At 35.1% G+C, this 20,356-nt stretch overlaps 1 long non-coding RNA gene across 2 annotated transcripts; it reads left to right on the top strand.

The window, feature by feature from the left end:
- Positions 1-2,860: 2,860 nt before the first annotated feature.
- LOC113328447 lies at positions 2,861-6,257 on the top strand. 2 transcript variants are annotated; one of them, XR_003349421.1, is made up of 9 exons: positions 2,861-2,999; positions 3,088-3,186; positions 3,295-3,340; positions 3,881-4,125; positions 4,255-4,320; positions 4,430-4,539; positions 5,079-5,165; positions 5,699-5,825; positions 6,055-6,257. It is a non-coding gene; the product is annotated as an uncharacterized LOC113328447 (long non-coding RNA). The 2 variants fall into 2 exon arrangements; XR_003349422.1 differs by having other exon boundaries at positions 5,090-5,165.
- The last annotated feature ends 14,099 nt before the right edge of the window (positions 6,258-20,356 follow it).

Consider the following 20,356-nt stretch of genomic DNA (forward strand, 5'->3'; position numbering starts at 1 on the left):
AACAGACCCAGTTAATGACTAGTCCATCCGTGAAAAAAATTTACTTGATTATTTACTCTCTAGTCCAAAAACTTCGTGGAGACTATGAAGTGTATTTTATAAATTCCTAAAACACCCTTCCAGGTCTAATTAGTATCAACACATGTAAATGTTACTAGTAGTATGTTACTACATACTAGTAGTATCAATACGGTGATACTACATATTAATATGTATTGTACTAGTATTAACAAAAATATCTTATTGTTACTAGTAAATTATGTAACTACTTTACTATACTAAACTAGTATGCTACAATAGTATAGTATACTAGTAAACTAGTAGTAACTAGTACTAGTAGTAAAATATGTAGTATCAATACATAACAATTTTTTTTTTTTGATATGTAGTATCAATACATAACATACTACATATCAATATGTAGTATCAATATATAACATACTACATATCAAACATATTACATATCAATATATAAAATACTACATGTCAATATGTAGTATCAATACATAACATATTACATATCAATATGTAGTATCAATACATAATATATTACTACTAGTATAATACATACAACATATGTTATTACTATATACTAAATACTAGTTACTACTAGTATATTACATACTACATATGTTATTACTACATACTAGTTACTACTAATTACTACTAGTATATACTAGTATATTAGTAACTAGTATACTATACTACATATCAATATGTAATATCAATACATAACATACTACATATCAATATATAACATACTACATGTAAATATGTAGTATCAATACATAACATACTACATGTCAATATGTAGTATCAATACATAACATATTACTACTAGTATACTAGTTACTACTAGTATACTACATACTACATATGTTATTACTACGTACTACATACTAGTTATTACTAGTATACTACTAGTATACTGTATACAAGTATACTACATATGTAATATGTAGTAACATATGTATTATTATACGTAATGTTATATAATAGGGTTAGTAGAGTAATTTTACTCTTTTTAACACTTTTTTAGACTAGGGAGTAAATATTTTTTGGCGCTGGACTAGCCAGTAATCCGGGTCGGGTTTTCTGGACTAAATAGTAAATCCCTCTTTTTAAGATCTAACTTCTACACGGATCATCATCCATCCTCTGCAAATCCTCCTTGTTTCTTCTTCATCTAAAAAGGGTTTTATCATTCATCTATAGATTACTTCAACAGACTCCTTCCGGTGGATATCACAATAGACATTTTAGCTCGATTACCCACTGAATCAGTCCTGGATTCAAAAAATTGGTGGAGAAATCAGTAACCCCAGATGCTATTTCAACCAAACTAATAAACCTTCTATAGATTCGTCATCTGAAATCCCTCAAATCGCTAGTCGAATTGTAGATCTCAAATCTGCTGGGAACAGATTCAGCTTCATTATTTCTCTATTCTTATCAAAATCGAAATAAAAGGAGTTTAAAAAAATGCCCATGTGGAAAAATGCTTTTAATAAAATGACCCCGGTTTTTTCATTATATATTTAATGCCCATACCGTTAACAATTCCGGCCAATTCCTTCGAAGCAGTAAAATTCGGTGGACTTGGTCAATTTCTCTTCTGAGGAGATAAGATTTTGTGGGTGCAGTTACTAAATTACCCTAGATAACTTATTGTCATCTGACCATTGCCTTTAAAAATCTATGGCTAGGATTAATTTTCAGAGATGGCTACACGTGGTTAAAGAGATTAACTATGAATTACACGTGCTTAGATTTTAGGTGTGTGATGAACCTTATGGTCGGTGAAGAGAGAATCACTAGGATGAGTACTCATCCTTCTCGCCGTGATACATTTTCCATATATCTTGTTTATAAATCTGATGAAGACAAAATCATGGTTCTTGAGGTGTTAGAAGCAAAAGTGGTGACTGCCAGTAAGGAACTCTTTCAAACTTAAGGTTTCTTTTGTTATTTTATCGATTGATGAAACTGGTATAGCTTGATTTTAGGGTTTCAGAGTATATATTTAGGAAGAACAAATAAAATTCAGTTCGCCGGGAGGTAAAGAGAAAATGGCAGCAACGAAAGTTTACATTAGCGGCAAAGCCCTTTGTTCTTTTGCCTTCTAATTAACAACTTAGTCCACACGGATCACAATAGCACAACCAAATAATCCCAAATCAAACCCAATTTCTGAAGCCCCTTTTTCATTGATTAATGTAAATTGTATGGGTTTCTCTCGCTTTTGAGAGATGTGTTGAGAAATTTTATGTTTTTTGGTCGGTTGTTTGATCCAATTAAGTAAAGAATAACAACATGATGATTGATTCTGATCGAGTTTTTTTTTTTCTTTCGTTGTTTTTTGATTGAATCATTATTGAATCTTCATTCTTCATGTGATAGTTTTCAATGGTGTGACTTTATTTTAAAATAATTATTGCTGAATACCAAAAAATTTATTAGGGTTTTGTTAACAGAAAATTGGGGAAGAGGAGGAACAGTGATTTACTCATTTGAGTTTCGATTTAGCTCGAGTCGGTAGTGACTCACAGCTTAACTCGGTGACGATTCAAACCAGAATCACCATTCCAACTCAAACTAGTAAGACATTTCAGGGGCTCGGATGTCTTTTCGCAAACCATATTATTGCCACGTATGCAGTAACTTCCGTCAGCCGTTTTTCAATAAAACGGGACGGAAAAAGTCAAAATATGGTCATTAAATATATTACGAAAACAATGTGGGCATTTTCTTAATTTCATATTTTCATATGGGCATTTTATAAGTTACCCCTAAAAAAAATAATGGGGGATCAAATTAGATGTGAGATGTGATTTGCATCTAAGGTGTTGCATGATTAGTGTGATATTGATTTGAAGCAAGGGTTTTTCTACCTGTTTTTTTTTTTCAGTAAATGGAAAAGGAGCTCCCGGATCCATAGATCAACATCAAGAACTCTTAGACCACTTACCTCTTATCTAAAAGCTCATCTCTTTTCAGCGGTGAGTCATATTTATATTTTTTCTTTTTCCTTTTATTTTTGGATTTTTTTTTTTTTTTTGATGATCAATTTTATTTTCTGAATCTTAGAGGTAGAGAAGGTAATAGAGCAGTCAAGTTGGTGGTGGATCTGATGTCATTGTCGATGTTGTTCCTAAGGAGGGATTGGTGGAATTTACAGTGGTACTGGTATGTGGTAGAGGAAGATTATAAAGTGCTCAATTCTTAGTTTATCTCAGTATCTCTATAAGGGTTTCTCTTTGTGCAGCCACTAAGTTTTCGTCTTTGTGTTTGCAGTAAGAACAAGAGTAACTCCCGATAAAATCAGTGTGGAGGTACCAAGGTAACGGTGTTACAGATTTAATGATCTTTCCTTGTATGTTGTCAAATGATTAGTGCTTTAAGGATGTTGTTGCTAAACTAGTTAGATCTCAAATGGATATTTTTGTTTGCAAGCTTTATAACAAATGGGTACTCTCTCCTGTACATTCCTAGGTTCTTGAATGAATTATCTGAAATTTTAGTTAGTTGGTGTCATAAGATGTTTGAAGAATGTTGTCAAATGGGTATATTCCATCTGTATCGCGCATGAGTTGTATGATTAAATTTCGAAGATGAGATACTATTTAGTTGCTCTGCGAAGAAGAAAACATACCATTTCAAATATAAGTCACTACATCATGTGTGCCAATGTTTTTGGAAGAATGGTACTTGTTTTTGAAATTTTGAAGACTCGTACTTGTTTTTGAAGTCCTACTCTGATGATTTTAGAGTAAAAGCCCGATACAACCTACTGAAATCCACCACTTGCGCCAATCTTCTGAATTAGCTTGCTTACCTATATGTTACTCTCTACTTTATTCACGTTCTGGTACTCTTACAGTGTCATATGCCATGTATTCTTTTGGAATTCTATATCAGTTCATTATCGAGAAGTTAGTCATTACGAGGATGCAAAACCTTGGAACGAAAGGTGTGATATTGCATTCTCCTGCACAACACGGAATGAAATCGAGAAATCTGATGCTGTTAGTTTAGTCAGAGGCTCAACTATGGCTTGTACTTCTCAAGCAGTTGATGTACTGAGAAAAGATAATTGCTCCAACAAAGGCTGCTTGAACCGGAGAGGTATGAATTACTATCCCATGAGTTATTGTCATCTTCATTTAGTTCTAAGATATATTGCAGAGTAGTTTCAATTCTTCTTTATTTTGGCTATTATATAGCATTGTTTCTGAATGTAACTTGCCTTTCTAGGTATATTATTGATGAGAGGTGGGGATTGACAAACATAAATATTGGATCAGCACCGCTCTGACCCAGGTAATTCACAAGAACCTATCTGAGCCTTGTTTCTTGTTATCATTTTAGTAGTTATTAGTTTCTCCAAGTCTCATTACAAATCGTATCAAGTTTATAGTTCGACTTTCAGGATTTAAACTTGGGTATGTGGAACATACATCAGCAACAATAGTGAAGAAGTATGGTGCCGTAAGGTTAACTTTTGAAGTTGAAGGACTAACTGTGCTGAGAACAACCCAGGTAACTGTTCACCACTCTTCTCGCATCTTGGTCGTTGTAAAGCAATGTACTAGTTAAGCAGACTTACATTACAGTATATTAGACAAAATTTATCAATTTTGAATCTCAGTTATGTGGTTGTTATCCACATTTGACAATGAGCTTTTGTATTTTTGCTTGGAAAGGATCTTGAACATTTCTATGCCTATATATGTATGCTTGGATTTACTATGAAATCTCAAGTTGTCGGAATAGTTCAGTTATGTCTCACAACCAGGTGCTTGCTCAGGTGCATAATCATAGCCATAATCCAGACATTGGACTTTATAACTGTTATGCATGTTAGTCTAGGAAGTAACCATTTTTCTTCCTTCCATATTACAGATAAGAGATGAAGTCATGAGCGTAGGTCATCAATGACAGATTAGGCATTTTTGAGGGTATCATGACCACTGTCCATGCAGTGACTTGTTAGTCTAGTTTTCTCTACTGCGATTTATTGAAATTAATTTTAAGAGTTATGGCTCTGTATCTTCTGTTTACTCAATCATGTGTTTCAGCAAAACAAAAGACATTTGATGGTCCATCACGCAAAGACTGGAGAGGTGGAAGGGCTGCTTCATTCAGTATCATTCCTAGCAGCACTGGTACATCCTCAAGTGTACTTTCACTTTTTTTATGTAACATAGGAAGTTAAGTTGAGACTTTTTGTCAAATGAACCTGCATTAACTGATCTTTATTAGGAAAGTAACCTCTAACCATAGTCATATTTGTTCATGGTGCTTGCTTTTTTGTTTACTCTTTCCATGCTTAATTTGCTAATTAAATTTTCGCTCGGGCATGTTTGTACCCGCCATAAAAGGACGTTCTCTAGGGCATGTCTGTACAGGTAGTTAGTCAAACATTAGGTTCGACATATGACTTTGGGTTCATATTTTAAGTTCATGAGTTCTTCGTTCTGGTTCCAACTATCCATCGTATGGGTTCTACCTTTAGTTTCCCCAGCTTATTACCTATGAAAAGGGAAAAATAAAATTATGTACCCTTATATTATTTTATTACCACATTCCTTAATGTCACTTGACTTTTTTTCTACTTTGTTTATCCTCTAGTCGTTTCGTTTTTGATGGAATTCTATTACATTTCGTGACTAACTATATCAATTTTTTCTGTATATAGATAGTTCAGTTGAGGGAAAAGTTGGTGTGTATCATTTGGATGATGTTCTGCGAGAGGAAACTTCATCGTCAAATGCCACTTAGAGGGGCAGGAGATACACTCAGTCAATTCGTTAATTTTTTTTCTGGTAAGAGACTTGGTGGGATTATTCTTTCCAAGTCATCTGTTTTACAAGTCGTGGCTTGTCAAGTTTACTTCAAATATCGTCATTTTGGACCTGTTGGATTAAACAAAATGCTTTTTGATGGTGTCTGTGATGTTACAATTACCAACGATGGTGCTACGAACTAAAGTTATTTGAAGTTCTAAGATAAGATACATACATTTGAGATTTAATCGCTTTGATAATTTTCCAGGTAACATCCAATTTTGTGAATTGCCACTGAATGATTGTGTCAAGATAGTTGGATAGCAGTTGATGGCGACATTAGATAAACATCTAAATATCCTCGATCATCAGTATGTTGGGATGCTTGTGAAAGGTAAGAAGTATATCTCCATCTCTTATAGCCTACGGAAAATGGGTCATTTGTCCACATATTTTTAAATCACGGTTCAAATGGACGAGTAAAAAATAGTTTGGGTGAAATGGCCAAAAAAAAAAAAAATAGTAAGGATGTTTCATCCTTGCTTAAGGATGAAACTGGATACATCCTGTGTAATAAGAAAAAATATTTGAATATGGGCATGATGAAACTGGTTACATCCTACCTATTTTTACATTTTTGTCCATTTAAACAGTATCAAAATCTAACTGTCTATTTCACCCAGGAATTGTTGATTTTGGTCTTTTTAACCAATTTTGTGTTTAGCCTAGTTGAAAACAAGTTAACATGATACAATCTCAAAGAGTTATCTTTATCATTACCTTTCAACTGAGCATTTTAAATATAAAACTCATGATATTAGATTTCTACTTGGATACATTTCTTAAGCTTTGTTTCTCTCCCGCCCTGTAAACAAACTAATGCAGTCTTTGTTGTGTCAGTGGGGAAGAGCTTAATATCATTAAAAAAATGTTATCGTGTAATCTAGTGTTTTTATGAAGTTATAAGAACTTGTCAGCTTGTCTTTTTATGTTGGTTGTATTGATTTTGGAAACTTATTTTTTGCTGCACGTACTCTATTATTCGGTGATTCTGTTGTTGTATGGGTGCTGGTGGTGGTTTGTGGGGATGGAACTGGAAACGCTCTGCACATTTTGTTGAGTATTGTGACCTCCCCGCATTAATCAGCTGATGGTGGAAATTATTTTTGCAGTAAAGGTAACTTTTCATCATGAAGTATGGGCTAGCTAAGTTCATCGTCATCGGAGTTTGCCGTTTGCTGTGTAATCAAACGTATATTAGTTTATCATCGTGTAACTAAATCTTAGAACTTAATTACTTTTCTTGTTGAATGAACTTTTATTGCTCTGAACTCAATATTTTATTCCTTTTTTGTGTAAGTTGAACCAAGGGAATCATTGAATGTTGAATTGGAAGGTTATCTGTGTGCAAATTTAATTTGATTCTCATTTGAGTTTGATTTGGGTCTCATTTGAATTATCATTTGAGTTTAATTTGGTAGTCAGATTTAGTCAGGCAATCTTAACCTATTTTTTTATATTAAAATTTATATCTACGACTGACAATGTCAGCCTTAACATCTGGACCGTTAAAATCGGTCATTGATATAAGATTTTCAACGACCCCCAGTTTCACGTCATAGTTGAAAAAGACGCTCAAACAGCTACCGTTTCTTTCACCGACAAAGCAAGTCATAGATACGAGTTAAATGACTTGCTCTGTCGGTTGCGAAACTGCTGATTTCCACTAGTGACTGATCCTAGTTTTCCAACTTAAGTAGTTGTTATCACTTATTTTTCATTGTTACAAGTACCTTGCATACCACAATAGGATCTTCTTTCCCTAACTCGATAATACAAAAAATTAAATGTGATAACCACCTTGGTAGCTGTCACCGAGTTGTGTCTTTCCTGTTTATAACCCTTATTGGGCTAAGTACGATGCATACTACTTTGTCTGACTAAGACCGTAAGATTAACAAGTATGTGTTATGTTAAGTTTACACGTTTTTGTTACCTTGAAATATCATCCAAATGTCGCATTTACTATATGATTATTGAATCTGTGGTTCTCAGTTACGCCAGGCTATTGAGTTTAGCCAAGTACTTCTTTGTACTCATTATCAACAAATATACGTTCAAACATTACTTGTCTCGGATATGCTGTCTGTTTTTGGAGTTTATAGTTTATTTGAAGCTTATCGTTCTATGATTTCTATAATGATGCAATTGAAGTACCTCTAGATTTTTGTTGGTTGGATTCACTCTTATTCGACTTTCTTTCGTGTTTCTAGGAGTTTGCTTTGTGGAAGCCTGATGAAGAGGAATTAACCAGCTAGCAACAAGGAAGGCCAACTTTAATGCAGCCAGATATTTTGTATTTGCTACTGCAAGAATCCGTCGTTAACATCATCAACGCGAAGTTGAATCAAATTGAGCTTTCTGCTTGACTCCAGTTCTATAAAAACTCAGATTTCATTATATATTTCTTAGTCGTGTTTGTTTCTGAATGGTTTTTCCCTGCAAATGAATTTTTGGTGGCCGTGAATGTGGATGACAGTCATTGTAATGTTGCTATTAGACTTTTCATTTTTTTTCAGGATTGACAAAATGGTAGATACAGAATGCAGTTATGATTAAATATTTTGCATTTCTTGATTTTTACTGATATTTGGCTTATAGTGCCCATGATAGCAACTTTTGGTGAGAATGTTTTACAGGTCCAAATCACCTTTAGATTTTTCCATTTGCCTCTAAAGATTCATCTGTTACGGGAATTTACTGACACCGCGGAGAATGATGAGTACTTGAAATTATTGGGACTGGATAACCAATATTAAGAAACCCTGCCTTCTCTTATGGCGACGCATAGACAAAATGCTCAACCAATTCAGAGGCATAGACATATAGACAAATAGAACAAACTGCTCTCTCCTCGTTAAGAAAAAAAATATGAATGAAGGCGCGCAAAGAATGACACGCAGAGTTCAAGAATAATGTTACTATTACTTCAAACTAGAGGCAATATGGATTAATCTAAAATAACCATATATGAATGTGTACATAGAAGTGTCTCAATAACAGAGGCATGCAAATGAATTACAACATATCTTTTTACAGCTGAAACAACGACAAGACTTCAGAGTTGGACATTTAAAGCAAGAACAACAAGAGGTACATTTGAAGCAAGAAGAGCAATTGGTGCATGGTTTGCATGTTGGAAGAGCACAACAACACTTGCTAGAGGAGCTTTCACTGAAGCAGCCACAGCAGCAGTCACCGCAACAACAGCTGGGCCAGCAGCAAGATCCACTACAGGATTTGCAACAACCTGGGTAACAGTTCTTCTTACCTTTTTGTGGACATATTGTACAGTTTTTCTGCGTAAGATGCAGTGAGCAACCACAGGAGCAACAATATATCCATGAAAAATTCAAACAAGACTTGCCACTGCACATAGAAGGGGAAACACACTCAGGTAAAGAAAAAGGCATGTGGAAAAACGAAGTAATCATAATCTCAGTACAGTTGAAAACAAGCTTTTTTATTTAAGGAATGTAAGCATAATATGTCAGCTTTTGGCATATAGACTTCAAGAAATTTGTTACAACATGCCCAACCAAGATAGATACAGGAAATTTATTAGCTCACAAATAATTGGATCGAATTTCTGATAATTCCTACTGCACGTTGGAGTCAATATAGGTCATATAAGCTTGCAGGAAGAGAGACTTAAGCGTCAAACGCATAGAACCAAACATCGGAAAAATGACTTCAAAATACTAGTATCAGTTAAAATCTAATAGGAAATACAATACATTACATTTCAATTCATCCAACCAGGTCGGTTACTATCTGGCCATGGTGAGACCATAGCCATCCAAAGCAAGCACAATACATGCCACTGCATAAGAGCTAAACACAAATCAGACTATTCATCTCAGATTGGTCTAATCTAAGTGCTTAGTGTTCCCATGCATGCATTTACTAAGTGAAAAGTGTCGAGGAAAAATCAGCTAACACAAAAAAGAAAATGATAGTTAATGGCTTTAAATTGGGATTGAGAATAATGTACCAGAGCCACCTCCAGAATCGACATTATCTACGAGCCTTCCGGTTCCTGCAAGAAACCCAAACCAATAAAACTGCCGGATATAACTTGGAATTGTTGATCTGTTGGTCCGCCTCGTTGCTAGCTGGTTAATTCCTCTTGATCAGACTTCTTCGTATCCTCCCAAATGAATTGGCTTGAAACAAGAAAGAAAGTCGAATAAGTGTAACTCCAACCAACCAAGACCAATCGAACATCACTAGCAATTCAAGAAGTAGCGAAATAAAGTAGTCTAAAAATCAATTGTATTTCCATTTGATCAATCTCACTTATCAAACTTAGAAAGGCTAGACCAAAAAAAACTGGTATGCACTCTTCGTAAGTCTATTGAAAGTGGAAAGGAAGACCAAATTATTCATAAATAACTGCGAAGTCTAATTGTTTTTTCAATTATGGAGAAAGGATATTTCTCACATTTACATCGCTCAAATCTATGCAGCTTTTTTGATGCGTCCGTACTTAGCATTTAGCCCTTAAGATCAGGATACGAGGGTTAAGGGCCCAAGGGTTTCTTTTAGTGAATGCCTTTTTGGTTTTGGTATCGTATGAAAAATCCAAGCCTGTCAAAATTTAGGATATAAAAACCAATATGTGTTTACCTCTACTAGTATATTTGGAAGCCGTGGATGGATCGCCGTCGCAAAATTCCTAAACAATGGTACCATTAAAATCAAGAAAGTCTATAGTCACATTATTCGATTTGTCGCACTCACATATCAGTAGCTTCCGAAGAGAAGTCCATAATCGTAAATCCGGTAGAGATGTTAAAATATTGCAGTGAGATAATTCCAAACTGTGGAGAGAACCGTTGGTGCTGCTGTTGTTGTTTAGATCATCATCATTATCACGAAACCTTTGAAACTCAGAGCAACAACTGATCTTCAGAGAATGAAAAGTTTATTTCGGGTCTCAAAGGGCGATCAAATCGCACTGCTAAGTTTACATCGCACTTGCCGTCACAAGTGCGAATTCGTGTACACTCCTTAACGAGTGCATATTTCACATTTCAATCTCTACCCTTGATTTAATTTAGGAAGTTATGTAACGAGGGCCGTGATTCTAAACATGGAGAGTAATGGGGCCATCAGTTAAATAATCAACCAATCAGAAGTTAATGTGAAATCTACACTCGTTAAAGGAGTGTGAACAGATTTGGACTCTCACATGTTATGCATGACTCTGATGACATCATCTCGCGCGTCAGCAATGACACGTTGTACTGGTTATATTCGCCCTTGAGGTATATTTATCGCGTTGTGATGTATTACTCACGCGCTCTATTGGCTAGGCGATATTTTGTATCCACATTTTGCCTCTTCTCACAGTAACCTTTATTGGAAAGAGTAGTGTGAGAAATCTTATTTGAATTACTTATTGAGTTCGATATGATGGTTCCGACAGCTCAAGGTAATTCACTTGTATATCCGTGTAATCATAAAAAGCTGTCTACTTTGAATTACTTATTAAGTTTGTAGTTTAACTGTAGTTTAACTTTATAAAGTGATTACATCCTGAATATATTAGGTCTTATAACCTTCAAATTCGTCAACATTGCTGAAATTTTAACTAAAACTCAATCACTATTTTAACCATGAATCTTCTTCTTCTTCTGCGCGTTTAGTAATTTATTTGTTTGTCTTATGTTAGTATAGGTTTCACGATGATGTATCCTTTTATTTATCTTTGCGTTCTGTAGGAGTAAAATATCACACACTTTAGTAATCAAGCGAAGTAAAGAATACAACCTAAGCGACGAGCATCGCACACAGCAAAGTTGAGATGACGCACCAGATGATGTCAGCAAAGTCACGAGTAAAGTGTGAAGAACTGTGCGAAGAGGTACGCTATGCGAAGATGAGCGATTGTATATGAGCGAACGTGTCGCATAGTGATCCCGAAAATAATGGGTTTCTTAGTTGTCATCCACTATGTAAAATCCTATATAAAGGAGAGAGGTCATTACTTGTAAGGGAGTTCTGAATGAGTCTTGGTCAAGAAATAGAGAGAGAGAAAGTAAATCTAGGACAAATTGATCATTGTAATAGTTAGATCAATCCTTGTAATTCTATCTACATTTCATATAATAAGAAGATGATTACCTAAATTCTCATTTAGTGATAGTGAACTGTAATTGTCAGATTAATGACAACTACACGTTCAAATCTAGGCAATATACCATTATTGTCTGCAATTACATTCATAAAGAGCTTAATTTGGTACTCATACTACAGTACTATATTTCAAGTGTCTCTATAACTACCACAAAAACCTTAGTATATTTTTATGATAGTATTCAGAGTTGAGGTTTTTATATTTTCATGTATTAAACCAGTCCCATGACCTTTACTTTTATAGAACTGAACTCAGCTTGTATATTAAGCCTTATTGCTTTATATTGGTTGTCCTGCTGAAATTTAAGAGGTTCTTTACTCATTAAAAAATCCTTTATGAATCTTGAATATATTCCATCAGATCCATAAAGTGAAACTGACGAGGTCTAAGCTGATGTTGGTCCAAGGGAGATTTTTGATGACATACACTTCAATAGCTGCGCAACTGCTTATTGCATATGCATGGGAAATACAGGTTCTTTTAGCTGGTGGCAGTCGTGCTGCTCACGCGTCATCGTCAATTACCCGCCACTGGTTTTCACAATCAGAATCACAAGCTGTCTGGGCAAGTGTGGGAATTCACATGTGAAATTATTTAATCGTCAATTGTCTGCCACCGAGAATGCTTTGCAATTATGATTTTTACTCTCACATTTCTTCTCAAAAGACAGTAAAACTTGGTATTCTTAACATCTAGTTTATAAGGTATTGGGACATTATTTTGAATTGCAGCATCTACTTCTTCTCATTATTGGTTGTGAACAACTGTGTTCATGACTTTCTTGTGCACATATGCACTTAGTTTTGAAGGTGACCATCTACTTGGTTCCGAATATTGATACTGAACAACCGTTTTTGTCAACCCTGTTGTGCAGAGATGTTCCTGTGTTGGGGTGTTAATATTTTGGAAGTAAATCGTTTTGAATCAGCAAGATTTTTTTTGCAATTGTTATGCTAGCGAAGGATGATTTAGACTTTTATTTTTATAAGTCATCCGAGTGTCTTGAAATGGGTTTATAAGTGTTGGAAATATATTCTTAAAAACAAAATTTTATTTCCATTTATGCAAATCTTGTATGAAAGTTATTTTCATAATCTTAATGGTATTCATAAAAGTAATTTATTCTTTGTTATAAATTTATTGACTGTTTCATGATACAAGAGTAAATGGTTTTTATTAAACCATATAAACGTTTTCATTAAAGTCAATTGAAACATTTGAAAACAAAAACAGATTTTTGGATGGAAAAACTAAGAAGAGAGTTTTTTTAATGTTTTTTGGAGTTCTAAAGCAAAACAAAGAACTTTTTGAGAGAAAGAAAACTAGTGTGTGTTCATCACATGTTTTCTAAAAGTTTGATTTTGATCAAGAATAGAAGTGTACTAGTATCACATACTCTCACAGTGTAAGAGTGATTGTGAGAGACATTCTACTCGGCTGTTTTATCCTTGGGACGACGCGACGTGGAAGAATTGCTTGCAAAATCTTTGGCAGAGCCGCGAAACGTCTTAAAGAGAGCGACCTGGTCGTGACTCAGCAAGAACATTTTTTATTTTGTTTGGTTTAATGATTGTTTTGCAGGCGGATTTCGGAAATTGTTTACCTAGAAAATAAATTTAAACCTAAAAATACACTATCTAAAAATGTTTACCGCAATCTTTTAAGGATATTATTGCGATGCTGATTGAGATATCACCTCTCAAATGAATCCTCCAAGGGATGGAGTGATTCAATCCTCTACTAGATAGAGGAAGAACGAACATATTAATCCAATGCGATAGTACCGCGTCTATTGCAAGAGTTTAGAACCGTTAATCAAAATGGTAAAGTCGACATATAAGGTGATAGAAAGCATTTTTTATGCTTTGAGAGTGGATTATATATGGTCTGGAAAGATTTATCATTGATATTTTGAAGAAAGGATTAATAAGAAGGTGTGAATACATCTTATGGGATGATGTTTGATGCCCATTGAAAAATGAGTCATTTGTGTTGGATACCCACCTAGAAATAGGTTCAAAGGGAATTTCACAACTGATATGTACATAGTTGTTCGTGATTGACACCCAATCTACAAGTCAAGATTCCATAAGTAGGTTCAGAAGCTAATCCCTACCTATTAATGGAAATCCCAAAATGTAGGTTCAAATGGGACGAAGTTACGGATAATATGTATATGTAGAATCATGTTTTAGAGAATTCATCCCACGGCATGATATCCTGAAGCGAGTTAAGGTTGATTTTTTGTTTCTAAAGCTCTTAATGATGTTTATATCTCTGTTTAGAGTGGGGTACTTATGTGTAGGTAAAATACCCGACGAGCACGTGTCAACATCCCAAGGGATGAATATGTGATGAGGATGGAGCACCAAATCATTCGTTGAGATAAGGATTTGTCTCAGTCGAGGTAACTGCACAAGCGCCACATGAATGACGCGTGTGTATAAAGGCCTAATCTTCTATGACGGTCAAGTCTAAAAAGCAATATTGCGTTTAATGAAGGATAAGAACAAGACTTGGGTAGTTGGGCATCGTGACGGAAGACTCTGACGATCTATACTACGACCCAGGGGTGATGGAGCACGAGGTTCTCCATAGAAGGGAAGCATGATCCAAGGGAGAGCGAGAAAAATCGGAGGGAGAACCAAGTATGCCATCGTGAAAGACGGTATAGAACGAGTCCGAGGGATACAGGAGGATGTAAGACAGCTCACCCAACTCAGACGATCAAGCGACCACGAGTTTATTCTGTCTATAAATACCAGTCCATGTACCAGGAGATGGACAACTTATGTAATCCTAGATGGTCTTTTTACAGAGAATTACTGAGAGAGAATTAGATAGAGAGAAAGTGAGAAATCTAGAATAGATCTGTAACACTTTCAAGGGTAAGACCTTATAATCAATAAGAAAACATCTTCTTCTCTGTGGACGTAGGTCTTCATTGCCGAACCACGTTATACGCTTGTGTCAATCTTTAAATTTCATGTTATTTACATCTTGTTCATGTTGAATCTTGTATGTTTAAGTAGTTTTTAGTCTTTAATCTTACTTGGGTGTAGTAGTCAGAAAATATGCATCTACAACTTAGCTACAGGAGTACTAGTGCAGCGGATATTACCAAAAGAAATAAAAAGGATAATTTGTTCAGACCTCGAATTATTTCTAGGAATAACGACTATGAACGAAGATAATTATTTAGACCTCGGTTTCCCGACTATAAATAAAAATCAGAATTAAACTTGAACAAGTTCAATAAAATAATTATATTAATCAAATTCAACTGTCTAATACAATAACTAGAAGACTCTTAGATAGACTTGGAAAAAAACCCTAACTTGTGGGACAAGAGAGGATGAAAACAACCCAAAACCGACTCAAACTCAAAATTTGCTATTTTTGGTAAATTTGAGATTTTCCTAAATAATGAGAGTACTTATCACAAAGAAGGAAGTTCAAGTATGGAAAGTAACTTGCATTACTATGGGTTTCTTGAATGTTTACGATCATTTTTTGTGAACTATGGTGCATGGTCGTTAATGACTTTGTATGTTCTTCTTTGTTAAGAAAATATTTTTATACGCCTTTGGTAGCTACTCTTGGTGTAAATCCGGGAGAAAAAGATTGATTCTACCCTCTAAGGACAAATCATCTTATATGTACATTACGAGTTTGTCTTGATGCCTAGGAAACTTCTTATGAGAATTTATTCTTGTTTTTGAAAAGGATTACTAGAGTTTGGAATAGCAATTATTGTGATTACACATAGCTATTGCCAAACATTTTCATCTTCATGTTTTTAGATCTTCTGTTTTAAATTCTAAAAATATTTGGAGGATGATGTTATTGCAGTATTAATCTGGTTGATTTTTTTAAGTATTGTAATATTTTTATGGGGTATGTATTGTTTGCGTCCGTGAACTTGAAGGTCCCATTTGTTGTCAAAAGTAAAGTCGTTCATAAATTGATATTTCTATTGATGAAAGGACGAATAGACTTTTGACATATACAAAGGTTATGCCTATGCAGTCATTTATTTGATGGAAAATAGTATGAAATCCTTTGTTGGCAAGGACAAAGTCTAATATGTCGTTATGCATATAGTGATTAAAAATAGAATAGATCCTTGTATGTTATCCACGGTTTTGATCTTCATTGATCCAATCTTTTTGTTTACCGTGAAGGCTCCCTTGTGTATCTCATGTTAAGCACGATACAACTAAGTCGATTGACCTTAGATTTTTTGGTTGTTCTGTGAGATGTTATATGTCGAGCATTCGTGAACTAAATTAATCATCATGATTGGTTATTTATTTATTTGCTTCGAAAGTCTTCTTTTGTCGAGCAAAACATTTTACAATTAAATTGATTACTTCGGTGATTAGTGTTAGAGCATAGCTCGGTCGAACGCGCATGCGTTTCTATATCAAGCATGTTTGTCAATGTTAGTGATCAAAACTATAAGTCTTGATTTCTAGTCTATTATAGTTAAGTCTCGGACTAGGATAGAAAAGTGTAGTTGAGCTCAAAGACTTCATGGTGATTCACAGATAACGACGAAGATCTACACAAGGAACCGTGGAACTTCATCAACAAAAAGGTATGTGGAGACTTGAACTTATCTATCACTCAAAAGTCTATCTTGTTAGAGCATAGCTCGGTCAACATCGCATGCATTCCTATCTCAAGCATGTTTGTCAATGTTAGTGATCAAAACTATGAATCTTAATTTCTAGCCTACATAGCTAAGTCTCGGACTAGGATAGAAAAGTGTAGTTGAGCTCAAGGACTTCATGGCGATTCATCATACAACGACGATGATCTATACAAGGAACCGTGGAACTTCATCAACAAAAAGGTATATGGAGATTTGAACTTATTTATCACTCAAAAGTCTATCTATTCTATCTCCTACTTCTTATGAGACAAAAGTCGTATGTTATATAGACTAGATCATACACATTTGATATTTCGAGCTGAGCATTCATTGCTTATATTTTTCTCGAAATCATGTGTTCGTAAAGTGTTTCGCTTTGATCAAGTTTATCTTCACCTAGTGACGAAAGTCATGAAAAGTTTCAATCACTTTGAGAATTGCTCTGACATGAATCGGTCTGTGAATAACGGCTACATAGCGTCCTCTGAGAATATCTCAACGATTGGAATGAGAGTTTAGATTACATAACCATGTATTTTTATTTGAACCGAAGTTTTCGAACTTTGTTGATCAATAGAAATCGGGAGGATTGTGGAATTGCGAACCCAGTCCGCAGACTCAGTCCGCGAACTGGCGGAAGTTCTCTTTCCGAGAATTTCTGCTGAGTTTGGAAAACTCAACCGATTAAATTAAGTCCATGAACTTGTTTGTGAACTTAAGAGGTTATGATCTAAAGATGTGCTTTGAACATGAAACTTAAATTACTAAGGAATGCTTTATGCAAATAGTGGCTATAAAGTTCATGAGCTGATTCAATCGAATCGAATCATCTTTGTTTCAATTGTGTCTTGTGTAGTTACATAAGATCTCATAGCAATTGAACAACTCTTTAACTAGTTCATTTGAGTCAATTGAACTAGTTATGGTGAAAAAGAACAAAGTTAATATGAAATGCTCATATGGTTAACCTTCTTGGGTTACTATGTTGAACCAACATACGTGTACACGTTTGGGCATGGTTTTCACGAACCCAGTAAACGTTTACCCAAGTATGTGTGACAAGCTAAGTTTTCGATCTAACGGTTGAGAAATATTAGATTGAATCTAAATCATGTTTTCATATAACGGTGAATATGGATTGCTTTGTAACTAAGAAAAAACCCTGATTTGAAGGCTATATAAAGGAGACATCTATCTTTGAGAAAAACTAATCCCCACACGTCTGTGTGATACTAGTGCGCTTGCTAGATTCAATTCTCCTTTAACCTTTGGTTTTCTTCTCTAAAACCAAGTTAACGACTTAAAGACTTCATTGGGATTGTGAGGCCATACCGATACTACTTTATCGTAATTGTGTAATCTGATCTTGCATCTTCTATCGTACGAGTACAATCGATTGATTGGATTGAGATCGTGAGAGTTCTCCGATAAGAAAGATAAAGAAGTCACAAACATCTTCGTCTTACCGTTTGTGATTCTTTGACAAACCGCCTGTGTAGTCAGGAAGGATTGTAGAGAGGTGATTGATTAATCTAGGTTGTTCTTCGGGAACATAAGACCGGATTATCAATTGGTTCCTGTTCACCTTGATTTTATATCTTAAGATGGAACAAAACCTAGGGTTTATCTGTGGGAGATAAATTTATCCTTTGATAGACTTTTCTGTGTGAGACAGATCTGTCTATTATCAAGTCTGTGATTTTGGGTTGTAGCAACTCTTGGTTGTGGTTGAGATCAGATAAGGGAATCGAGTGCGTAGTATCCTGCTGGGATCAGAGGCGTAGGAGTACAACTGTACCTTGGATCGGTGCGAGACTGATTGGGGTTCAACTATAGTCCAGTCCGAAATTAGCTTGGAGTAGGCTAATATATGTAGCGTCTTAATACAGTGTGTATTCAATATGGACTAGGTCCCGAGTTTTTTCTGCATTTGCGGTTTCCTCGTTAACAAAACTTCTGGTGTCTGTGTTATTTCTTTTCCGCATTGTATTTTATATAATTAAAATAATACAGGTTGTGCGTTCGTGATCAAAAATTGGAAATCCAACCTTTGGTTGTTGATTGATATTGATTGATTCTTGGACATTGGTCTTTGGTACCGTCCAAGTTATCTCTCTTTGATAAAGACTCGCAGATTTCTATTTGCTTGAGTAAAGATCAAATCGAGAGATTGAGATATAAACTCTTTGATATATATTTTTATTAGTTGAGTCTGACTGTCTAGTTGATTCTCATAAAAATTATATTGGAGTTTGTCCATTTAGATTGCTAAGCGAAATATTGTATGGTGTTGTTAGACCCGCGCTTTTTCAATTGGTATCAGAGCAGGAAAACACGTTCAAGACCTTACAAGTCTGTGATTGTAGCGATCTGATTATGGACAAGTCTATCTCTAATACCAGTTCAGAAATTACCAGATGATTCTAAAAGCTTGGATTTACCTGAGAGAACTGTCACATCTAAGGCAATATCCAAACATTGTCTTGATGTAAAAACTGTTGATTGGGAAACTCTCCTAGAAGAACAGTTGGAGAAACATTCTGATGAAGGTGATTCAGATATTGATAGAGATGTTGATTAGGATATCTCAGAGTATGTTAAGTTTTTGGATTCGTGGAATATGAAGAATATTACAACTTCTCATGTCACGCCTCTTCTGGCTCCTCTCTGTCGAGAAAACAAGAAATTGAGAAGATGTTACGCAGGTGTTTATTTTTCGATTCGTTTTACTGAATCGATCCTCAAGGATTCTGAGGAAAACCTACGTATGAAGTCACTTGAATGTGATAATCTTTATCAAAAGTACTTTTTGTTGGAAGAGAAACTTGCATAATCTGAAGCAAGGCTTAACTCCCAGTAAACAAGTTTAGACGACAGAGAAAGCGCTTATCTCACTCGACAAAAACGCCTTGAGGCTGATTTAGCTGTTGCTCTTGATAAAATAAAGATGTTGGAAGATGACTTGAAAAAGTTCAATACTAGTTCAAGCAAATTAACAACTATGCTAGGAGAAAGTAAAAATCACCGTGATACACGAGGATTGGGCTATAAGGGAATAGATGCTCCAAGTACTAACAAAGAGGTAAAATTTGTCAAGGCTAGTGATTCTTCTCAGCAAAAGGTTTCCACTGATGGCAAAAGTGAAATACCTTCTCCGGAAGTAAATGTTCAAAAGAGAAAAGTTTATCAACCTCCAAAGTTAGCACACAGATCGAGGTAAGAACATTCCTTATGTTTTCCACTATTGTGGAAATAAAGGTCACCTGGAAAGGAGATTTCGTTTCCGTATAAGGAATGAGAAACTTCATGATATTCTTGTTTGGGCATCACAAGAAGTTGTGAAACCAATATCATACGTTAAGACTGATCCTCTTAACGTTACAGGTTGTAATTGTCCAACCCTTAGTCAAAGGAATCAGTGCTATGATAGACCTAGATTTGCCTATAAACGTCGTACGAATTTTTTTCATAATCGTAATGATTATCAAAAGAATAACTTCGTAAAGAAGAAGACAAGATCTGATGCTCCCAATTGGAGAAAGACTAACTTGCAAAAGAATAGTCAATCCAATTCTCTTCCAAGAATTCTAGAAGAGAGTGACGGGAAGAAGGTTCTGAATGTTCCTAAACGCACTCAAAAGTGGATACCGAAGAAAGACAATGATTTTTTGAACGTGAAAAGGAATGATCTTCCATAAAACTCCATGACTG

Source organism: Papaver somniferum, unplaced genomic scaffold (assembly GCF_003573695.1).
Source record: "Papaver somniferum cultivar HN1 unplaced genomic scaffold, ASM357369v1 unplaced-scaffold_107, whole genome shotgun sequence".
Classification (NCBI taxonomy): Eukaryota; Viridiplantae; Streptophyta; class Magnoliopsida; order Ranunculales; family Papaveraceae; genus Papaver; species Papaver somniferum.